This window comes from Apium graveolens, chromosome 1 (assembly GCF_009905375.1).
Source record: "Apium graveolens cultivar Ventura chromosome 1, ASM990537v1, whole genome shotgun sequence".
NCBI lineage: Eukaryota > Viridiplantae > Streptophyta > Magnoliopsida > Apiales > Apiaceae > Apium > Apium graveolens.
This window is the reverse complement of record NC_133647.1, coordinates 62975532-62995957: the sequence shown is the minus strand read 5'-3', so window position 1 is coordinate 62995957 and position 20426 is coordinate 62975532. Positions and strand designations below refer to the sequence as shown.

The 20426-nt window shown below is 37.1% G+C and overlaps 1 non-coding gene across 1 annotated transcript; it reads right to left on the bottom strand.

The window, feature by feature from the left end:
* Window positions 1-2970: 2970 nt before the first annotated feature.
* On the bottom strand, window positions 2971-3077 carry LOC141680756 (small nucleolar RNA R71). The gene has a single exon (XR_012558408.1). It is a non-coding gene; the product is annotated as a small nucleolar RNA R71 (small nucleolar RNA).
* Between the last annotated feature and the right edge of the window lie 17349 nt (window positions 3078-20426).

The window sequence follows — 20426 nt, the reverse complement described above, 5'->3', positions numbered from 1 at the left end:
GCTATGTGTTGTGTGCTGTGTGCTTATGTGTATAAGCTATACTCGTATAGTTCGAGTCAAGAATATAATCGAGTTATCGTATAGAGAGATTGTTCCGGGAACGAGAGTTGGGAATCTCGTTAAGATTTTTGGTTTTTATTGTAGATTCGGAGCGTGAGGGCATTCGGGCTAGGAAAGGGAAAAGTGTACTAGGTGGCAGTAGTTCAACCCTCAGGAAAGCAATTTCAGGCAAGTAACTCTGATTTCTTGTATTAATGATTGTAAAGGAAATGTTGTTCATACCATGTAGAGTATTGAACTGTTAAAGTATGAAACCCTTGCTTTATGAAACACTGATATTGATTTGAAGAATCCCTGTTCTTGATAACCTGTTATTGATAAGCCTATTGATTTCACTCATTGATAACCAGACCTTTCTGTTCAAGTTACCTATAATGCCATGAATCATATTGATCCTATTGATAATCTTGGTTAACTCTGTTTAATGATACCCTGTTTCTCTTGATCACCCTAATGATCCCTAAGCTATTACTGATCCTTCAAATTTAGTACCATATTATCCTTGCTACAGAATTCTTGAGAATTGTTCCTTGCGTATCTTTGATTCACTCCCTGAACTTTGTTTCTTTAAAAATCTGAATTAAGAATGAGTTTCGACTTGAAAGAGTCCGAATGATTTCAAAGGCTTGGTAATGATAAAATGAATTTTAGAAAACCTATTGTTTTCCAACTCAAGGTTTTCCAAATGAATTCCTTATGGATTGGATTGTGACGTAAGAGGCTAGTGGGACTAGTCCAGTCATGGTAAGAGGCTAGTGGGACTAGTCCAATTTAAGGCTGAAATTATGCCGAATGGTACCTTAAAGACCGGAATGGAGGTCGATACGGGCTGATCACCCGTATATAATGAAATGGAAAGATAAATGATCCAATCAAGGGTTCTAAATGATTATTTAAAAAGGGAACTGAAACTTTTATTCAGTAAATTGATTTTTGGAAATGAAAATGGTTTATACTGTTTTGAAAAGAGTTGATTATGTTATTGTGGAGCTTAAAGCTCAGAACCCTGATTCCTGAAATTGTTGATTATATGAATGATTCTATATCTTGAAATACTGTTGCTTTCCTCTATCGAAAGATCTATTTTGATCCTATAATGAATTGTGATGATTGTCGGCTTTTGTCCTGTTTCGAGCTTTGTTTCTTGAAAGCCCAACTATTCTTCGGATACCCTTTCCTTATCTCAAAGAAAACAAAAAAATAAATATATGGAAATCTGCTACCTAGATTAGTTGAAGTAGAATGCCCTAGTTTGTTCAAAGTATATTGAGAATTGATATTGTAGAACTGCTGTGTAGTTACTTGCTGAGTTTTCTACTCACTTGTTTTGTCTTACTTTAACCATGGCAGTTAAGCAAGAAGATGGCCAGGCTTAGGCGCACTGCTCGTAAGAGCGTACCTGGTGGTCCCTACTGTGTTGAGGGCTTCCAGTTGCCAGAGCAGGTAGTACAAGTTATGAGTGAGCTCGCGCCTAGTAAGATGTGGTTATAGATACAATGGGTTATCTGTCGGTTCCCAGTCAGAATCGATATTGATTATTTAATAATATTTTGGGTTTGTAAGTGATATTTTATGATTGGTAGTTGTAATCTTGTCTCATACTTTATCCTGTTGATCCTGTTAGTAGTTAATCGGGGTTTATGCATATTTAATTATTAGAATAGAGGTGTGAGAGTCCTCATTTCCTAACCCCGAGATTGAGGGCGTCACACTGGTATTGGTTGTGCTTATTCATTTTATGTGCGTAGCTAACATATAAGATAGCGTGTTAATCTCTATTAAAGTGACAGTGAATATAGAGGTTTAGAACTTGCCATGCTAGCATAGGTTCATGTATTTGTTATGCATGATTCGTAGGTAATTTTAACCATCTTACTTGCCCTATGTAATCATGATAGATAACTTGCACATTAAACCGTTATGCTTTCAATTCTTATAGACATATAAGGACTAAGCATATTTAGTGTCTATTCAACTTCTATCTCTTTTTTGGATGCTTGGTAGTAGGGTATTCGTACCACGAAAGTTGGCATTTACTAGTTTCGTGTTATCTAATTAGTGTCATCACCATTACATGCTAAGGCTAAGAACAATAAGGCTATTGAATGAAGTATTTAATGAAGTTAGAATCCCATGTTTGTCATATATATTAATTTAACCATTCTTGTTCTCTTAGTTATAATTGTTAGTTTAATCTCTTAGTTTAATCAAAACCCAATTCGTTATTTATTTTAGCATTGAGCGATAACCATACATTGTTGCATAGGTGCATAAATTGAACTTAACCTAAACCAGTCTCTATGGGAGCGAATCTGATTTATATCTTATACTACTTGCGAACGCGTATACTTGCGTGAATTTTAGCATGTGTTTTCGCCCTAACAAGTTTTTGGCGCCGCTGCCGGGGACTCGGTGTTAATTTTTAATTTATGTGCTTGTCATCAGTGGTCGTTAAAGTTCACTGACTCAGATTCTTTTACTTTCACAGTTTATTTGTTTGTGTTTCAGGTACTCATTACAATGGGAGATCCAGCAGCACGAACGAAAGCCTTGATGGATTTTTCTCAACCCAAGATCAATGACATTCAATCTAGCATTGTCCGGCCAGCTATCATAATTAATACCTTTGAGATCAAGCCTGGCATAATTCAATGGGTGCAGAATTCAATCCGGTTTGGGGGTTCTCCAATTGAAGATCCCAATATGCACATTAGGGATTTCATTGAGATCTGTGGAACCTTCAAGTTCAACGGTGTTTCTGAAGATGTCGTGAAGCTGAGACTGTTCCCATTCTCTCTGAGGGACAAGGATAAGAGCTGGTTACACTCTCTACCAGTTGGTTCGATTACTACTTGGGAAGATCTTGCTCAGAAGTTACTTACTAAATTCTTCCCTATGGCGAAGACAGCTGCACTCAGGAATGCTATTACTCAATTTGTGCAGCAAACGGGAAAATCGCTATATGAAGCTTGGGAGCACTACAAGGAGATGCTTAGAAAGTGTCCTCATCATGGAATGCCTGATTGGATGATCATCAATTGTTTTTACAATGGGTTGGGAGCACATTCCAGACCCATGCTCGATGCAGCATCAGGCGGAGCATTATGGGCAAAGAGCTATGAGGAAGCTTATGATCTAATTGAACTGATGGCTGCTAATAAATATCAGTATCCAACCCAGAGATGTCCACAGGGCAAGGTAGCAGGAGTTCTTGAAGTGGATACAGCTACGACTATCACTGCTCAACTAAAGGCGTTGTCTATGAAGATCGATTCTTTGGCTAACTATGGTGTTACGCAGATAATTAGTGTTTGTGAGCTGTGTGCAAGTCCGCATATGACGGAGCCATGCGCTATATCTAGTGACTCGGCTCAGTTTGTGAGCAACTTTCAGAGATCTCAGCAACCAGTTCCAGACACTTATCATCCTGACAACTGGAATCATCCTAACTTCAGCTGGAGCAATAATGAGAATGCGATGCAACAAACGTTCCAGCAGTTTGGAAATAAGCTATTCAACCCTCCTGGTTTTCAGCAACAAACTCATGGTGCATGTCTATCTTCGAATGAAAAATCTGAATTGGAGGAGTTGTGGCTTATGTGCAAAAACCAGGCTCTTATATGCCAAAGCCAGGCTATTTCTATCAAGACTCTGGAGAACCAAATAGGGCAAATTGCTAATGCCTTATTGAATCGACCACCAGGAATGCTTCCTAGTGATACAGAAACAAATCCAGGCAAGAGGGAAGTTGAAGAGTAGGTGAACGCCATCACCTTGAGGTCTGGAAAGGTCGCAAGCCCCCAAATTCAGCAAGACGAAGAGTCTGAAAAATCTCAAGTTTTAGAAAATACAGTTGTGGCTGAAGAAGAAGTGCAGAAGGAAGCAGAGGTGAAACCAAGGAAGACTAATATGGAACACACTCCTCCTGAGGGTAATACAGGGGAGAAACAGATCTATCCTCCACCTCCTTTTCCTAAGAGGCTGCAGAAGAAAAAGCTGGATAAGCAGTTTGAGAAGTTTTTGGAGGTGTTCAAGAAACTTCATATCAACATACCTTTCGCTGAAGCTCTTGAACAGATGCCTAGCTATGCGAGGTTTCTGAAAGGTATTCTCTCTCGGAAAGTGAAGCTCGATGACTTAGAGACCGTTGCTCTAACGGAGGAATGCAGTGCTGTGCTCCAACAGAAGTTGCCTCCGAAGCTTAAAGATCCTGGAAGCTACACTATTCCTTGCACCATCGGAAACTTATCATTCGACAAGTGTTTATGTGATTTAGGAGCTAGCATCAATCTGACGCCCTTATCTATCTTCAAGAAGCTTGGTTTGCCTGATCCGAAACCAACATACATGTCATTGCAACTAGATGACCGTTCCATCGCTTATCCACGAGGTATAGTGGAGGATGTCTTGGTCAAGGTGGATAAACTCATCTTCCCTGCTGACTTTGTAATTCTTGATTTCGAGGAAGATAAGAAGATTCCCATTATCTTGGGAAAACCATTTCTGGCTACAGGCCGAACTATGATCGATGTGCAAAAAGGAGAGCTTCTGATGAAGGTTTACGATCACAAGGTCACTTTTAATGTGTTCAAGGAAATAAAGTTACCCACAGCTAAAGAGGAGTGCTTTAAAGTAGAGTGGGTCGACTCTGTAGTAAATTCAGAGCCTGAGTTGCCAAAGTCAGATACCTTAGAGAGATCCTTAATAGGGGAATCAGTTAATGAAGATAAAGAAGGAGCAGAACAATTGCAGGATTTGAATGCACCTCCGTGGATGAGGAAGTTGGATATGCCATTCGATTCTCTTGGGTTAGCAAAACTGAAAATTTCTCAGGAGCGTTTTGAACCATTTATTCAAGAAGCTCCCACACTTGAGCTTCACCCACTACCAGATCACTTGAGTTATGCATTCTTAGGTGTACCCAATGATAAGGGCCTGGGATATATTTTTGATGATGTAGAGGGTAGCCGAATGAATCCTACAGTGCCTACAGATGGTTCTTCTCATGTGCAACAGGTAGTTGATAGGACTAGTGTTGGTGATGCACAGTATAGAAGATTGACTAGGCGTATGGAGGCCATGCATGTCATCCACCGATATTTTGCTGAAGATTTGACACACGCTTTCGGTACTGTTGTTCGAGACACTGGTGGCGAGGTTGATTGGCCACCTGATCCTCCACCCGATGAGGGTGACTCTCCTGCTAATTAGGTATGCCTGAAATCCTTATTATTACCTTCAATGAGGACATTGAAAATTTTAAGTTTGGGGGTGATAATGTAAGTATTAGTAGTGTGTGTGTCCATATAGATTTATATAGATTCATAGTACATGTTTAGTTGTAGTTCATTCATATTTTTGCATGATTGTTCATTTAGGACATATTTGTTTGTTTTTATGTGATTTCATATAGTTGCATTTGCATGCATATTTAGCATGATCCCTTAAGATGAACTATGATATTTGATAAGTTGATGTTGATTTGAGTGCGGTGATGACGAATAGAGGGATGTTTAAGTCCTAATGAATTGATTAGCATGCCAGAAACAAATATTTTCACAAAGTCTTATAGATTTGCTTTTGATCTAGATCATGATCATACTTGTTTGTTATTGAGATTTAATCTCTTGGTTATATTTAGAATTTATGATATTCTCGTAATGATGTAAAAACACTGATTTTTTTTAGCTGGAGAAAATCTTGGATTTTATTGCTAGTTGTTGTAAGGCTAGGCGTCAAATGGGTAGTAGCCAGCTCATATTTTTATAAGTAGTCTAGGGTTGAGTGAGATGGAGTAAAACGCACTCATTCAGAAATTATTGAAAAAAAAGAAAAAAGAGAAAAAAAAAGTATGTGTTTATGCATAATTGATCAAGAGTGAGCTCTTTAATACTCGAGTTATTAAGTTCTAGGGGACTTTGTGCCTAGTGACCTAAGGCTTTTATAGTCTGGGATCCGCTAACCTAACGCTCGCTACATGGGTATTATTGCATAAGTCTTTTGGGACCTCATTCATTGCACAGTCAAATAAGATCTTTGTTATGTGTTCAATAATAGTGCGAATCCTTGTATAACTCTAGTAGAAAGGAGGTGTTGTGAGTCATAATACATTTATTGTCTATTCTGTTTATAAACTTTTAATTGTTTCGATCATAGATAAGTTATGGTTATTGATCTAGTAACGAGAGATAATTGTTAAGCATTTCACACACACACGTTTCTGTTTTGTGATTTGGTTTGTGGGCTTTATTCGAACTCTGTTTTAAGTCATTGCATTCTTAGAGGCATTGGCTTATTCATTTGGTTATGGTTATTCTGAGGGGATCGATTGCATTATCATTTAGTTGCATTCATGCATTAGTTTTTTTTGTAGTTTTGAGTCTGTTTATGCTTGAGGACAAGCATCGATTCAAGTTTGGGGGTGTGATAAGTGGATTTTATATCCACTTGGAACACTTTATTACAAGCTTAAATTGGTGTTTTGGACTCAAGTTGTTGGTATTTTGATGTGTTTTTGTGTTATTGCATTTCAGGTATCAATTATATGAAGAAATGAGCTTTTAAAGGAAATATGATGAAAAGTGATCAGATTTGGAAGCCAAGGCCATTGTCAAGTTGTAGAGAATCTCGTTAGCTTCGCGTGGGCAGTTGAATCGCCTAATTCTGACGAGTAGAACTCAAGTTATGGCCAAAATAAGATTCATCAGAATTTTCCAGAAGCCGCCCACGCGGCCACGTCAGAAGTGCACGCGACCGCATGCCGACACGTGGCCGCGTCAGACCCGCATGCGAACACATGCTGATGTGCGGTTGATTTCGCTGAAAAAGCCTCTTTTGAGTGGAATTTGATAATTTTAAGGGTATAGGTCCATTAGGGGCTTATATATACTTAAAAAAGGGTTTTCATCATCCGGGAAGATTGGGAGATCAAGGAGATGACCTAGAAGCACAAAACAACTCCGAAAAAGAATATCTTATTTTCTACTTGTGATTCTTTGAAAATAGTTGTAACTTTGGATGCTCGTTTTCATTCTTGTTAAACCTAGACCTTTTTTTATTCGTACTTTGATTATTATTCAGTTTATTAAGACCTTGTTTTATACCATGCTTTCATTGGAACCCATGATGACGATGAGTTCAATTATGGGCTAATCGTTATCATGGGATTCTAGCGGATTTACTTATGGATTTCAATAATTAATTTGTTTCGATATCTTGGTGTGTGGTGATTGATTGATATCCTGGTATTGGTTGTGCTTATTCATCTTATGTGTGTAACTAACATATAAAATAGCGTGTTAATCTTTATTGAAACGATAGTGAATATAGAGGTTTAGAACTTTCCATGCTAGCATAGGTTCATGTATTTGTTATGCATGATTCGTAGGTAATTTTAACCATCATACTTTCCCTATGTAATCACGATAGATAACTTGCGCATTAAACCGTTATGTTCTCAATTCTTATAGACATATAAGGTCTAAGCATAATTGGTGTCTATTCAACTTCTATCTCTTTTGTGGATGCTTGATAGTAGGGTATTCGTACAACGAAAGTTGGCGTTTACTAGTTTCGTGTTATCTGATTAGTGTCATCACCATTATATGCTAAGGTTAAGAATAATAAGACTATTGAATGGAGTATTTAATGAAGTTAGAATCCCATGTTTGTCGTATATATTAATTCAACCATTCTTGTTCTCTTAGTTATAATTGTTAGTTTAATCTCTTAGTTTAATCAAAACCCAATTTGTTATTTGTCTTGGCATTGAGCGATAACCATACATTGTTGTATTGGTGCATAAATTGAACTTAACCTAAACCAGTCTCTGTGGGAACGAATCTGATTTATATCTTATACCACTTGCGAACGCGTATACTTACGTGAATTTTAGCGCGTGTTTTCGCCCTAACAGAGTTCTCAAATGACCTCTATAACACTAAATCTGTGACTTGTAGAGATCTTGACTTAGAGTATTTTTAACCAAACAGATTTATTCAACTCCAAGCTTCTTCAAAATTCTTTTGAGGCATAATCACCTTGATCTTCTTCCACATAGAATCCTTAGGCTTGATACTGTTTCAGAAAAAAGACTCCAGTCTGCTCTTTTGCAGTTTTATAGACTTTAAGTGTTACAAGTAGAAAATACAAATTTAGATAACAATACAACTTACTTAGGGTTGACAAATTGTCTTAGTCTTGTTAAGGTATAAGCATGTTTTATACAACAATCTACCCTAATTTGTGAGAAGATTGCTTAACACAAATTCATGCATGTTAACAAGACTAACCCCTAGTTTATTAATGATGGGAAATAAAATTAATACACAAAGCTTGATAGAATTACAATTTTTGTACAACATAAGATTTACAAGGTTCAATGGTTCTAAGTATCAGGTAAAGACAGTTTTTGTGTCTGCTTATTCTCCAAGTTGATGCTTTAAGTGGTCAAGAAGTTCAAGTTCTTCTATAATAGGTGTTCCACTTATAGCTTCTACAAGTTTTTGTCTTGCTACCTTAGGATAACCGCCATCTAGAAATATGCATAATCTTGAGAATCCACCATCTTTGATGTTTTGAAATCTTCCATCTTTGGAGATTCTGCTCATTCCTTTTGCTTTCAACTCTTCAAATCTTTTTGAGTACATCTCAATATTTTCATCATACCTCCTTCTTCTTTTTTTAGCTTCAGCCTCTTATCTTTTCTTTGTTTCCTCCCTTTCAATTAACCATTCAGCTAGAACTGATCTCCATGCCCTTGTAGCAGTATCCTTGTCCTTTAACAAGCTTATCACCCTCTTAATTTCTGTTGGAGACAAGGAATCCATTAAGTCATTTCCAAGAAAAGTGAATGTCCTATCTTCAAAATAAATTTTAACTTCTCTCAGGGATATAACCCAGTCTCTAACAATTTCCTCAGCTAGATGTTGGAAATGGTCTTCATCTGAGGTGCACCAATTTAGAGGTAGAAAGTCAGATTCTTTAAAGCAAATCCAGATGGCCCTTTCAGTGACTTCTTGTTTCTTTGTAGACTTGACTTTCTTAGGTTTTATCCCAACAGATTTGTGCTTGGATTTTAGTGAAGGTTTGGCTAAAGATAGGGTTTTCATTTTCTTGAGATTAGTTTGGCTTGAGGTGATTGGAATTTTTAGGAAAAAGTTGGCTGTTTGTTTGTACAGAAACTTTGGCTTTAAGGTTTGAGGTGGTTTGATATTTGAGATAGTTGATGTTTTAGGTCCAGATGAGGTTTGAGCTAGTTGTGTTTGGATTTTTAGGGTTTGATGTGGTTCTGAGCCATCATGAAGCTTTTCGCTTCTCCTCTCACTTCTCTTCTTTTCTTCATCTTTCTTGTCATCCTCCTTCTTCTTCTCTCCACTCTTGCTGCCAGATGGCTTACTGGATTGACTTGGATTTGAGCTAGAAGGATTTTGATCATCTTTCTTCTGCTCATCATCATCCAAATCATCCTTGTTGATCTGTGTTTTGGTCAAGTTGGCTTCTGTATTATCCAGATATCTCCTCAGTAGCTTTATCATTTCCATATCATCATTGTTCTTGTTCTTCTTGGTTTTTAAACCAGTTTCAAGGATCATGATAAGCTTCTTGTTGCTCATGACACACTGTTTGGGGATCTAAAAATGTTTGAATTGTTTGGTGTTTGGACAGATGTATGCTATACCCTTGCTTGGCTGTAGATATGCTTCAGGAAAGGCAGCCACTTGAGCATCTCTCAATTCAGTTAATAACAAGGTATCTTCATGAGTTAAAACTTTGACTTTGTTGATGAAGATATCTAACTCAGATGCCCTCCTTGAGACAAGATAATTGAGGGACACCTGCATACATCTGTCTGTCCCTGAGTCATTTGCATTGATCACTATTCTCTTGTACAAAAAGTTGTCCTGATTGACCATGATCACTCTTATGAAATTAATTGTCTTGTCCAGGGCCTTTTTGTATGTGAAGTGATTTTTGTTGAGAGAAGCTTTTAAGGATTATAGTAGTTCATCAAACTCTCTGCTAAGATTAGGTCCTTCAGCAGCCCTAATAAGTCTATCCATGTCAAGATCAACTTCTTTAAATAATTTCTTTTCAGCACCCTGGACTTGTTGATGAGATGACCTTAATTGTGCCAATCAAGTCTCTATCTCCCCCTTAGTCTTGTTGACATACATGAGGAGGGGAGTAGGGATTTCAGGCCTTACCTGTTCAAGTAGAGAAGGTAGTGGTGTGTTGAGTTTACCCATGATGGCTCCCAAAGCTATAGAATTCTGCATTTGAACATGCTTATAGGAGTCCACCAGGGTTTGGATATCTGTTTGTTGGCTCTTGACAAGAGATGTCAAGGCCTGAATTTGTGCAGTGAGAGAAGAGTTGGAGTCTTGCAATGCTGTGACTTGACCTTGTAGAGATTAAATCTGAAGATTTGTTGAAGTAGATGCAGGTTGATGGGAGCTTGATATAGAGACAGCAGTAGATGACCCCAATTTAGCTTGCACAAATTTCTGAATCTCATCCATGACCAAGGGAGAAAGAGTGTATCTTGCAGTGTGCATCTGATCTAGCTTCAACCTTGTGTCATTAGAGTTAATGATATGATTTTGAACTTGCTTGTGCAAGGAAACAAAGGAGTCCTTGAGTTGTGTCATGCTTTTATCTACCCCACTGAGATCATATCTGGACTTTGGTCTGAAAAGTGTTTGAATTGATTTTTGATCTCAGTTTGAGAGGGAATGATTTCATCCAGCTTTTCCCTTACCATCTTCCTGATCCTGTCTTCATGACCAGTCAATTTGACTTCAAGAGCTTTACCAAAGAGGTGGAAAGCCCTGAGTTGAGCTTTGTGTACTTCTGTGACTGCATCATACACTTCTTGTGGAGTCAAGGCCTTTACATTGCTTTCAAGGATAATAACATACTCTTCCCTGAATCTGGCCAAGACTTGATCCATCTCCAACACAAAGTCTTGAGATAGCCATGCATCCACATTGCCATCCTATTCTTCATCATTGACAATCTTCTCCTTCTGTTTCTCCACATCTTCATTGTAGGTAAGCATGATGGCTTGATTGCTCATATCATAAGTGAGTAGATGTTGAGAGATGTTTGCCAGTCCAGAAATCTGCTCCACTAAGAGATCATCTACAGATGTGGGTTGAGAGACAGATTCTTACAGCCAGTTGGTGAGAATGTGAGGTTTTTGAGGTTGGGAAGTTGAAGGTTGTGAGGTTGATGGTTCAGAAACACTTATGACTGAAGTCATAGTTTGACTCACAGATTGCTCTATGGTTTTGATAGTGTGTTGTCCTCCAATTGTAGTGGGAACCTACAATTGAATTGGAGGGGATTTGACTGGGTTACTGTCATGTACACCAGCCTCAAACCCTTGTGTGTCATCAACACACTGGCACTTAAATGTGCTATACTTGCCTCCCCTATGACAGGATCATGGGAAATTGTACTCATAGCTTCAACTGCCAAGGCAATTTCTGCTAGAGTTATGAGGGGAGTTGTCCCTACATGAGGAACCTCCAATTGAATTGGAGAGGATTTAGATAGCTCCCCCTCAGGAGTACTACCCTCAAACCTTTCAGTATGTGAAGACTGTTTTGCACATGAAGGTGAATTATAAGTATCCATGGGGTCTTCAGTAAAAACTGATAAATCCCCCATGTTTGTGATGGTGTCATCAAGGTCTACCCCAGCATGTAGCCTCTCACCATCTAAATATAGTTTCTGGATGGTGAGCAAAGCTTCATGAGCCAAGTCACTTGATTTTTGTTGCACTTGAGAATTAGATTCAATTACAGATAAAAGAGAAAAAAATTTAGAGATAAGAGTTTGTTGTTCAAGTGTGAGTGTTGGCAGCTCTCCCTGAATGAATGAGGGAGCTTCAAGAGATGTGTCCTCTCAGTGTGTGCCTTCCTTGTTTCTTCTACCATACACTTGAATTGCTTCTTGTGCAGGCTGTGCAGACTCACTACTGGTTGGTTTTACAACTGTATCCTATTGGGAGGATGTAGAGGTGGCTTGATTGGTCAGCTCAGTTTGTTTACTCCTTTTGGATCTTCTGACCAAGGGTGACTCTTTCTCAGCTATGTCCTCACCACTCTCAGTTACTACAGTTAAAGTTGCCCCTTTCTCTTCTTTTTACTCATTTCATCCTTTTGAGAAGATGAGGTGGTTGGTTGCCTAGCTTCTAAAGCTTTTAAAGTAATGGTTGCAACTTGGAAAGATCCCTGTGGGTGTTCCTGTGTTTGTACTTCCATAGGTTCAGGGATCATAGTTGTGCTAGATTAATTAGTAATACTTCTCATGTCTGGCATAGAATAAGGATAAGTCTTAAATTTTTCAATCATGAAAGGTGTTAACTTAAGACTCACTGGAACCTTATTCTTAGTAGAAGTGATCCAAATAGAATTTTGGATACTTGCTTACAATAGCCAATTAGTGTCCTGTTTACACCTTCTAGCATATGTATGTCATTTACTTTATGATTTAAAGCTGACATAATAAATCTAGGAAGAAAGATCTCCTTACCCCCTGATTCCAATGGCATTGTCAACATGGTGCTCAGCTCCCCCAAAATGTAGTGTCCTACATTTATCTGTTTGTTGTGAGCCATGGAGTAGACCAGCTTCTGGTTAACACTGGATATATTGTCAAATCCTGACTTTCTGCAAGTAAATGCCCTTATCACAGAGTCAAATATGAATGGCCATTCCCTCCTCAGATATTTCTTGTTCGTGCTGTCCAGATTAATCCTTTCAGAATAATTTATGATGTCCATGAACTCATGCAGCTCATCCTGAGTTGGAACTTCCACCAGATTGTCAGTAGGAATGCCCAAAGCCTTGTTGACATCATCCTCAAGAATCACCACTTGTTATCCCTTAATTGTGTAGTTTATCACTATAGTTGCAGCTTGATTCTCATGCACAACTGTCCTGGTTGTTGCTGTGTTCCAGAAATCACCTAGCATATCTAAATATAATACAGGTTTATAAGTTAGAGCACCTACAAAGTAGGTCTCAGAAAGAAACTTAACAAATCACTGAAAAACTTCAGGTGCGTGATTTGCATCCAGAAATGTAAGAAAGTTGGTTTCCTTGGGAAGAAAGGGTACAAGATTGTTGGCTGCCATTGATATGAGTATGAAATTTAGTGGGTAAAAGTGATTTGTGAGAAAAAAGGAAAAACTAGAGAGAAATCGGTTTTGGATTGAAAACTAGGTCACTTAAGATCTGGAAAGTTGTAAGTAAGTGTATGTATCGAGAAGTCTGGGTATTTATAGTAAAAGCAAATGACTTGTCGAGAACTCAAAAATAGACTTTTGGAATTTGTCTATCGAGAAGTCATTTTTAAGAATTCAAATTCATATCGAGAAGTCACTTTAAGTTACTCTTATAGAGAACTAAAAATTGACTTATCGAGATGTTAAATAAATACCCAGTTTGTCCCAAAAGTGGACTGAATTAATTCCAACTTTTATTTGAATAGATTCAAAATAAAATTGGAATAAATTTCCAGAAGTATTTTACCAAAATTATTATTATCAAATTCTTTCAGTTCTGAGTTATTGATAAATCAAAAATTGTACTTGTAGAGAACTCTATGAATTAACACTACTAGAGAACTCTATAAGGACTTATCGATAAGTCATTTTTAATCCTATCGAGAAGTCACTCGAGAAGTCAATAAGTTGACTTATCGCGAACTCACTCGAGATGTCCTAAAATGACTTGTCGAGAAGTCAATTAGACTTATCGAGAACTCAGTTTTCTATATACTTTTGATTTTTGCAATTCTGCCTTGTGTTAATTTTACATATTAAGAATGTAAATTAAAAATTAAGCAGTTTACTTAGAATTTGAAAAATTCCAAGTTAATTTTTATTTTGAAGAATAAATATACAGAGATTTCTTAAATATTTATACTTCATATTTCAGTTAATTTCCAATAAAATCAAATTGATTATGATTTATTGGAAATTAATCTGCTGCAAAACTTTAGCTGAGTTCTTGCCTTAGCATGAAGAATTAAGCATTCCAATTTCACCTACAAGTCTAGTGAAAGTTGCTTCATCCAAAGGTTTAGTAAAAAAGTCAGCTAATCGGTTTTCTGTTGGAACAAAAATGAGCTCAATGGTACCATTTGTAGCATGTTCTCTAATAAAATGATACCTTACATCAATGTGCTTTGTTCTAGAATGATTAACTGGATTAGCCACAATAGATATAGCACTAGTATTGTCACACATAATAGGAATTTTATGTAACACTAGGCCATAATCCATTAGCTGATTTCTAATCCAAAGCACTTGAGTACAACAACTTCCTGCAGCTATGTATTCAGCCTCAGCTGTAGAAGTTGATACAGATTGTTGTTTCTTGCTATACAAGGATACAAGTCTTTGTCCAAGAAATTGACAGCTTCCACTAGTGCTCTTCCTGTCAACCTTGCATCCAGTAAAATCTGCATCTGTGTAACCAACAGCTTCAAAACCAGTTCCCTTAGGATACCACAATCCCAAGTTTGGAGTTCCCTTTAAATATCTGAAAATCCTCTTTACATCCATCAAATGTGATTCTTTTGGATTGGCTTGAAATCGTGCACATAGACATGTTACAAACATGATGTCTGGTCTACTTGCTATTAAATAAAGCAATGATCCAATCATCCCTCTATAGCTTAAGATATCTATACTCTTGCCCTTTTTATCTTCATCCAACTTTGTTACAGTAGACATAGGTGTAGATGCAGGTGAACAATCAACCATACCAAACTTTTTCAGTAGATCCTTGACATACTTAGTTTGGCTGATGAAGATACCATCACTTCTTTGACTGACTTGAAGTCCAAGAAAGTAACTCAGTTCCCCCATCATACTCATTTCATATTCACTTTGCATAAGCTTGGAGAATCTTTGGAAAAGCTTCTCAATTGTAGAACCAAAGATAATATCATCCACATAGATTTGAACTAGGATCATATCATCACCATGTTTCTTGTAGAAGAGTGTCTTGTCTATGGTACCTCTAGTAAAACCATGCTTCAGTAGGAATTCTGACAATGTGTCATACCAAGCTCTAGGTGCCTGTTTAAGTCCATATAGAGCCTTGAGTAACTTGTACACAAAACTTGGAAATTCTGGATCTTTAAAGCCAGGTGGCTATTACACGTAAACTTCTTCTTCTAGCTCACCATTCAGGAAGGCACTCTTGACATCCATTTAATACACTTTAAAATTTGAATGTGCAGCAAATGCTAGAAAGATTCTTATTGCTTTAAGTCTTGCAACTGGAGCAAAAGTTTCATCATAATCAATTTCTTCCTCTTGTGAGTAGCCTTTTGTAACCAACCTTGCTTTGTTTCTGGTGACTATACCATTTTCATCCATCTTGTTCCTAAACACCCATTTTGTTCCAATTATGCTTCTATTCTTTGGTGCATGAACCAATTTCCAAACTTTGTTTCTTTCAAACTGATTCAGCTCTTCCTGCATGGGCATATATCCAATCAGGATCCAGTAAAGCTTCATCAATTTTCTTAGGCTCTACTTGAGACAGAAAACATGCATTTAGGCACTCATTAGCAGTTGCACTTCTAGTCCTCACACCAGCAGTAGGATCACCAATAATTGCTTCTCTAGTGTGACTTATATCCCACTTCCTTGTATGAGTTTGTTGACTTGTGCCTTCATCATTTTCTTTATTGTTGGTATGACTGCTAGATCCTTCTTCTCTTTCTCCCCCTGAGTTTGTGATATCAAATTCAGGTGTTTGAGATGAGCTTCCACTTTCATGATTTTCCTGTTGAGTAGTCTCTTCATTCATCATCTATTATGCATCAACTTCATCTTCCCCATCAGAATCACTATCAATGTTGAAGTTTTCAAAAGTAAGGGCTTTAGCTTCATTATCATCAAGGCATTCCAAGCCTGGACACTTGTCATCATTAAAAGTCACATCTGTGCTTTCCATAATCGTCTTTTGATCAATCAGATAAACTTTATAGGCTGTTCTTTCCAATGAATATCCCATGAAAATCGCTTCAAAGACTTTTGAGTCAAATTTTCCCACATATTTAGAGTTGTCTTTCAAAATGTAACACTTGCTTCCAAACACATGAAGATGCTTTACAGTAGGCTTTCTTTTAGACATGATTGAATAAGGTGATTTGCCATGTGCCTTGTTAATGAGATATCTGTTCTGAGTATAACATGTAGTGTTAACAGCCTCTTCCAAGAAATTTGTTGGCAACTTGGAATCTTGCAGCATTGTTCTAGCAGCTTCAACTAATGTTCTGTTCTTCATTTTAACTACTCCATTTTATTGAGGTGTTCTAGCAGCTGAGAATTCTTGAACAATGCCTTTACTTTTGCAGAATTCACTCAAGGTAGCATTTCTAAATTCTGTTCCATTATCACTTCTCAATCTTTTTACACAGTTGTAATCTTCATCCTGTTTTTCTATCTTCTTGATGTGCTCAATTATGATGTGTGGAGTTTCATCTTTAGAGTACATGAACTCTACCCAAGTGTATCTTGAGAAATCATCCACCATCCCAAGTGCATATTTGTTCATTGAAATAGGTAAGACATTTACTGGCCCAAACAAGTCCATGTGAATGAGCTGCAATGGTGCACTTATAGAATTCACAGTTTTTGACTTGTGACTTGACCTTTTCATTTTTCCTTTCTGACAAGCTTCACAAACTTCAACTTGAGCAAATTCCAGTTTGGGCATGTCTGTTACTAACTCCTTTTTGACCAAGGTGTTAATTACCTTAAAATTCAAGTGAGACAGCTTTTTATGCCAAAGCTTGCTTTGTTCTTCTTATACCTTGGTATAAAAGCAACAAATGCCATCCTTATTTGTTGAGTCCAAGTCTGCAACAAACAAGCTTCCTTTCCTTGCTCCTTTCAGGGCAACTTCACCAGTTTCCTTGTTGATAAAAGTGCATTCTTCTTTGTTGAATAAAACTTCAAAACCTTTATCTGCAAATTGGCTAACACTTAGAAAATTCACTTCAAGACCAGCTACCAGTGCTACATCACCAATGACAATATTTTCAGAAACAATCTTGCCATATCCCATTGTGAATCCTTTGTTGTTATCTCCAAAGGTCACCAAAGGGCCAGCTTTCTCCTCAAACTGTGATAGCAGGGCTTTATCACCTTTCATATGCCTGGAACATCCACTGTCTATGATCTACATGACTTTCTTCACTTTGCCCTGCTTACAATGAGTTTTAAGTGTGTTTAGCAACCCAAGCAGTGTTGGGTACTTTCTTCTTGTTAACTGATTTAGCAGAAGTAAAATGAGTAGTTTCAGATAAAATAAAGTTCAATGACTGTTGTGCATTTTCCCTATCTGATGCAGACCTAATTTTTTTTTCTTTAAGGTCTACTCTCAGTTTGTGGCAACTCTTCATCACTTTTTAGTTGTAAGGGATGTAGTCAAACTTATCACAGAATGAGTAGGGATCATTTGCATCTGCTTTATTGTATTTGCAGGCTCCTTTAGTTGGCTTGCTAACTGCCTTTTTACAAAGGTGAGTTAGGTGATTCACAAAGCCATATTTTTCACATTTCTTTCTTGGAGCATCTGCAACATAAGAAAAATTGTTGCTTTTGTTTATCCCTATTTTTCCATTTCTATTTTTCTTTTTCTTTCTTGCATCTTCAGTTTTAGTTTCTTTAACAGGTGTTTTGGGACTTTGTTTCTCCATGAGCTTCTCTTCAGTATTGGAAGATTGAGTTGATTTTTCAATTTTCTTCTCTTTATCCTCTTCAACAATTTCTTTCTTGATAATCAGTTCTTCTTCACTGAAGTTGACTTCACATGCTTTGAATATAAGTGCATTAACCTCTTTCAAGAAGGTTGGAGCATTTTCAGTTTTCTTTGCTTTCCCTTTGTCACCTATAGTCTTCTTATTGTCATTCATAGCATCATAATCAAGGCCAATATCAATGTTTGCACATGACTTGTTTTTCTCATGGTACTGTCCAACTAGTTCAGATGCATTCTAAAAGATTTCAGCTTCACTTCAGTCTTTTCCAGCTTCTCCCTTAGCACTACTTCAGCTTCATTTGCACACTTGAGTTTGTTCTTTAGATATGCATTTTCTTATTTTAAAGCTTCAAGCTCCACCAACAACAATTCAGTTTCTTGCTTCTCACTTTCAAGCTTCTCATTTATCTTTGTTAATATGCTAACTTCTTCATTAGCAGCAACCATGCTTGTGTGGATGTGAAACATTTCTGTGCTCATCTTCTCTACAGTTTCCTTAAATTGATTTACATTTAAATCAATTGTGGTAAGAGTTGGTACCTGTGATTTAGATGAGGATGATTCTTCTTGCTCCAAGGCCATGAGTGCATAGTTTCCAAATTCTTCATCATCATCATTTTCAAAGTCATCCCAACTTTTACCTTTTGCAATATAAGCTTTGCTTTGTTGTTTCTTCAGAAGAGCTTCATACTTTGCTTCAAGTTCAAGATAAGCTTTATCCTTCTTTGCTTTCTTCGGTATCCTGCATTCTATAGCAAAATGACCCAACTCATCACAGTTGAAGCACCTGATCTTAGATCTATCAACAGATCCAGTTTTGTAGCCAGTTTTGCTTTCAGAAGTGTACTTCCCTTTTCCTTTCCAGCTGCTGTCTTTGTTGAAAGGTTGTCCTTTACCCTTGAAGTATCTTGGCTTCTTTACTCTAATGTTAGAGAATTTTCTAGCCAGATAGGCCATTGACTGATCTAGTTTATCCAGTTCATCAAGAGTGTAGAACTCATCTTATTCCAATTCCAGAATGACTTGTTCCTGTGAATCATTTGTTCTTTGCTCACTTGTTGAGGTAACTGGAGTTTGAGATATTGGCTCATCAGTAGATGTTTGGCTTTCATTGACAATTAAAGCACTTGAGCCATCTACAACATGTCCTTGACCAGATCTCAATGATTTCCTTTGAATCATTTCTAGTTCATATGTTTTGAGAATTCCATATTGAACTTCCAGTGTTATTCTGCTCAAGTATCTCCCTTCCCTGATTGCTGAGATTTTCTGTTCCAAATGATCAGGGAGAGTAAGCAAGAGCTTTAGGTTCACTTCTTCAGCTTCATAGTATTTGTCATGAAGTTGCAAGTCATTTATCAGCTTGTTAAACCTTTCAAACACATCTGTTATACTTTCCTTTGGCTTGTCCATGAAACCCTCATACTGTGAAATCAATATCCTCATTCGATTAGATCTAACTTCCTCAGTTCCCTCACAGAGTGTCTCAATTTTTTCCCATATTTGCTTGGCAGTGTCACAGTTGACAATGTTGTTGTACATCACATTGTCAAGTGACTCAATCAATATCAATTGCAAGCCACTATCCAGGGAAATTTTCTCTTTTTCAGGATCAGTATACTTAGAAGGATCTTTTGGAGCATAATGAGCTGGAATAACCATGTCTCCATCTGTAGATTCCTCAACTCTAACCATAGGAGTGAAGGGCCCATTCTTGAGAATCTGAATGTAGAGTGGATTGGCCATCCTGATAAACAACATCATTTTCTTTTTCCAAAGAGTGTAGTTAGCTTTGTCAAAGATAGGAATTTTGATGCTACTAATTTTCTGTGTATTCATTATTCCAAGATCTTGAATCTGTTTACTTTCAGATTTTTCTCTGATACCACTTGTTAGGTAATGAATAACACATGGGGTGAATGTGTTTTTCTATTTTTGAGCTTTTCTTGAATATTTTTGGTTGAACAAAGTAAATTTTATCTTGTAGAGATGAGGTGTTAATGCAGTAAATAAACATACAATAAACAAGAACACAATCTTTTCAAAACTCACTTAATTTTCATATTAAAAATCAAGAATGTTTTTCTATAAAATTTCTAGGCTCTTTGTTAAAAGAGCTTAGCTTCTTCTTGAGAGAGATAAAATTTCTATCTAAATTGTTACAACTGACTGAAGGACCGGTGTTAACTTTATAATTCAGTTACTGCTGGTTTACACAGTGTACAATAAGACATGCTATTGGCTTTTCTAAACTGTCACTTGTCATTTTTATTTATAGAAAAGTAACTCTTCCATTTCTGGCTTAGCATATCTTTAGCATCCTGTGATTATCTTGATATTCCTCTGTCAGTTAATCTTCACCATTGATCTTGCACATTCTTCAAGCTGCTTTTTGTAAACTTGTCAATCCAGCTGGTTGGATTGTTTGTTGATTGTTTATCTTGAATATTGAACTGGTCTGTGATTCTGTACTGTAGTAACCCCAATTTTTGGAATTTTTGAAACCCTTATGAATAGTGTTTTGCTGATTATGCTGATTAAGAAAACTTTTCATGCCACACTATGAAGGGG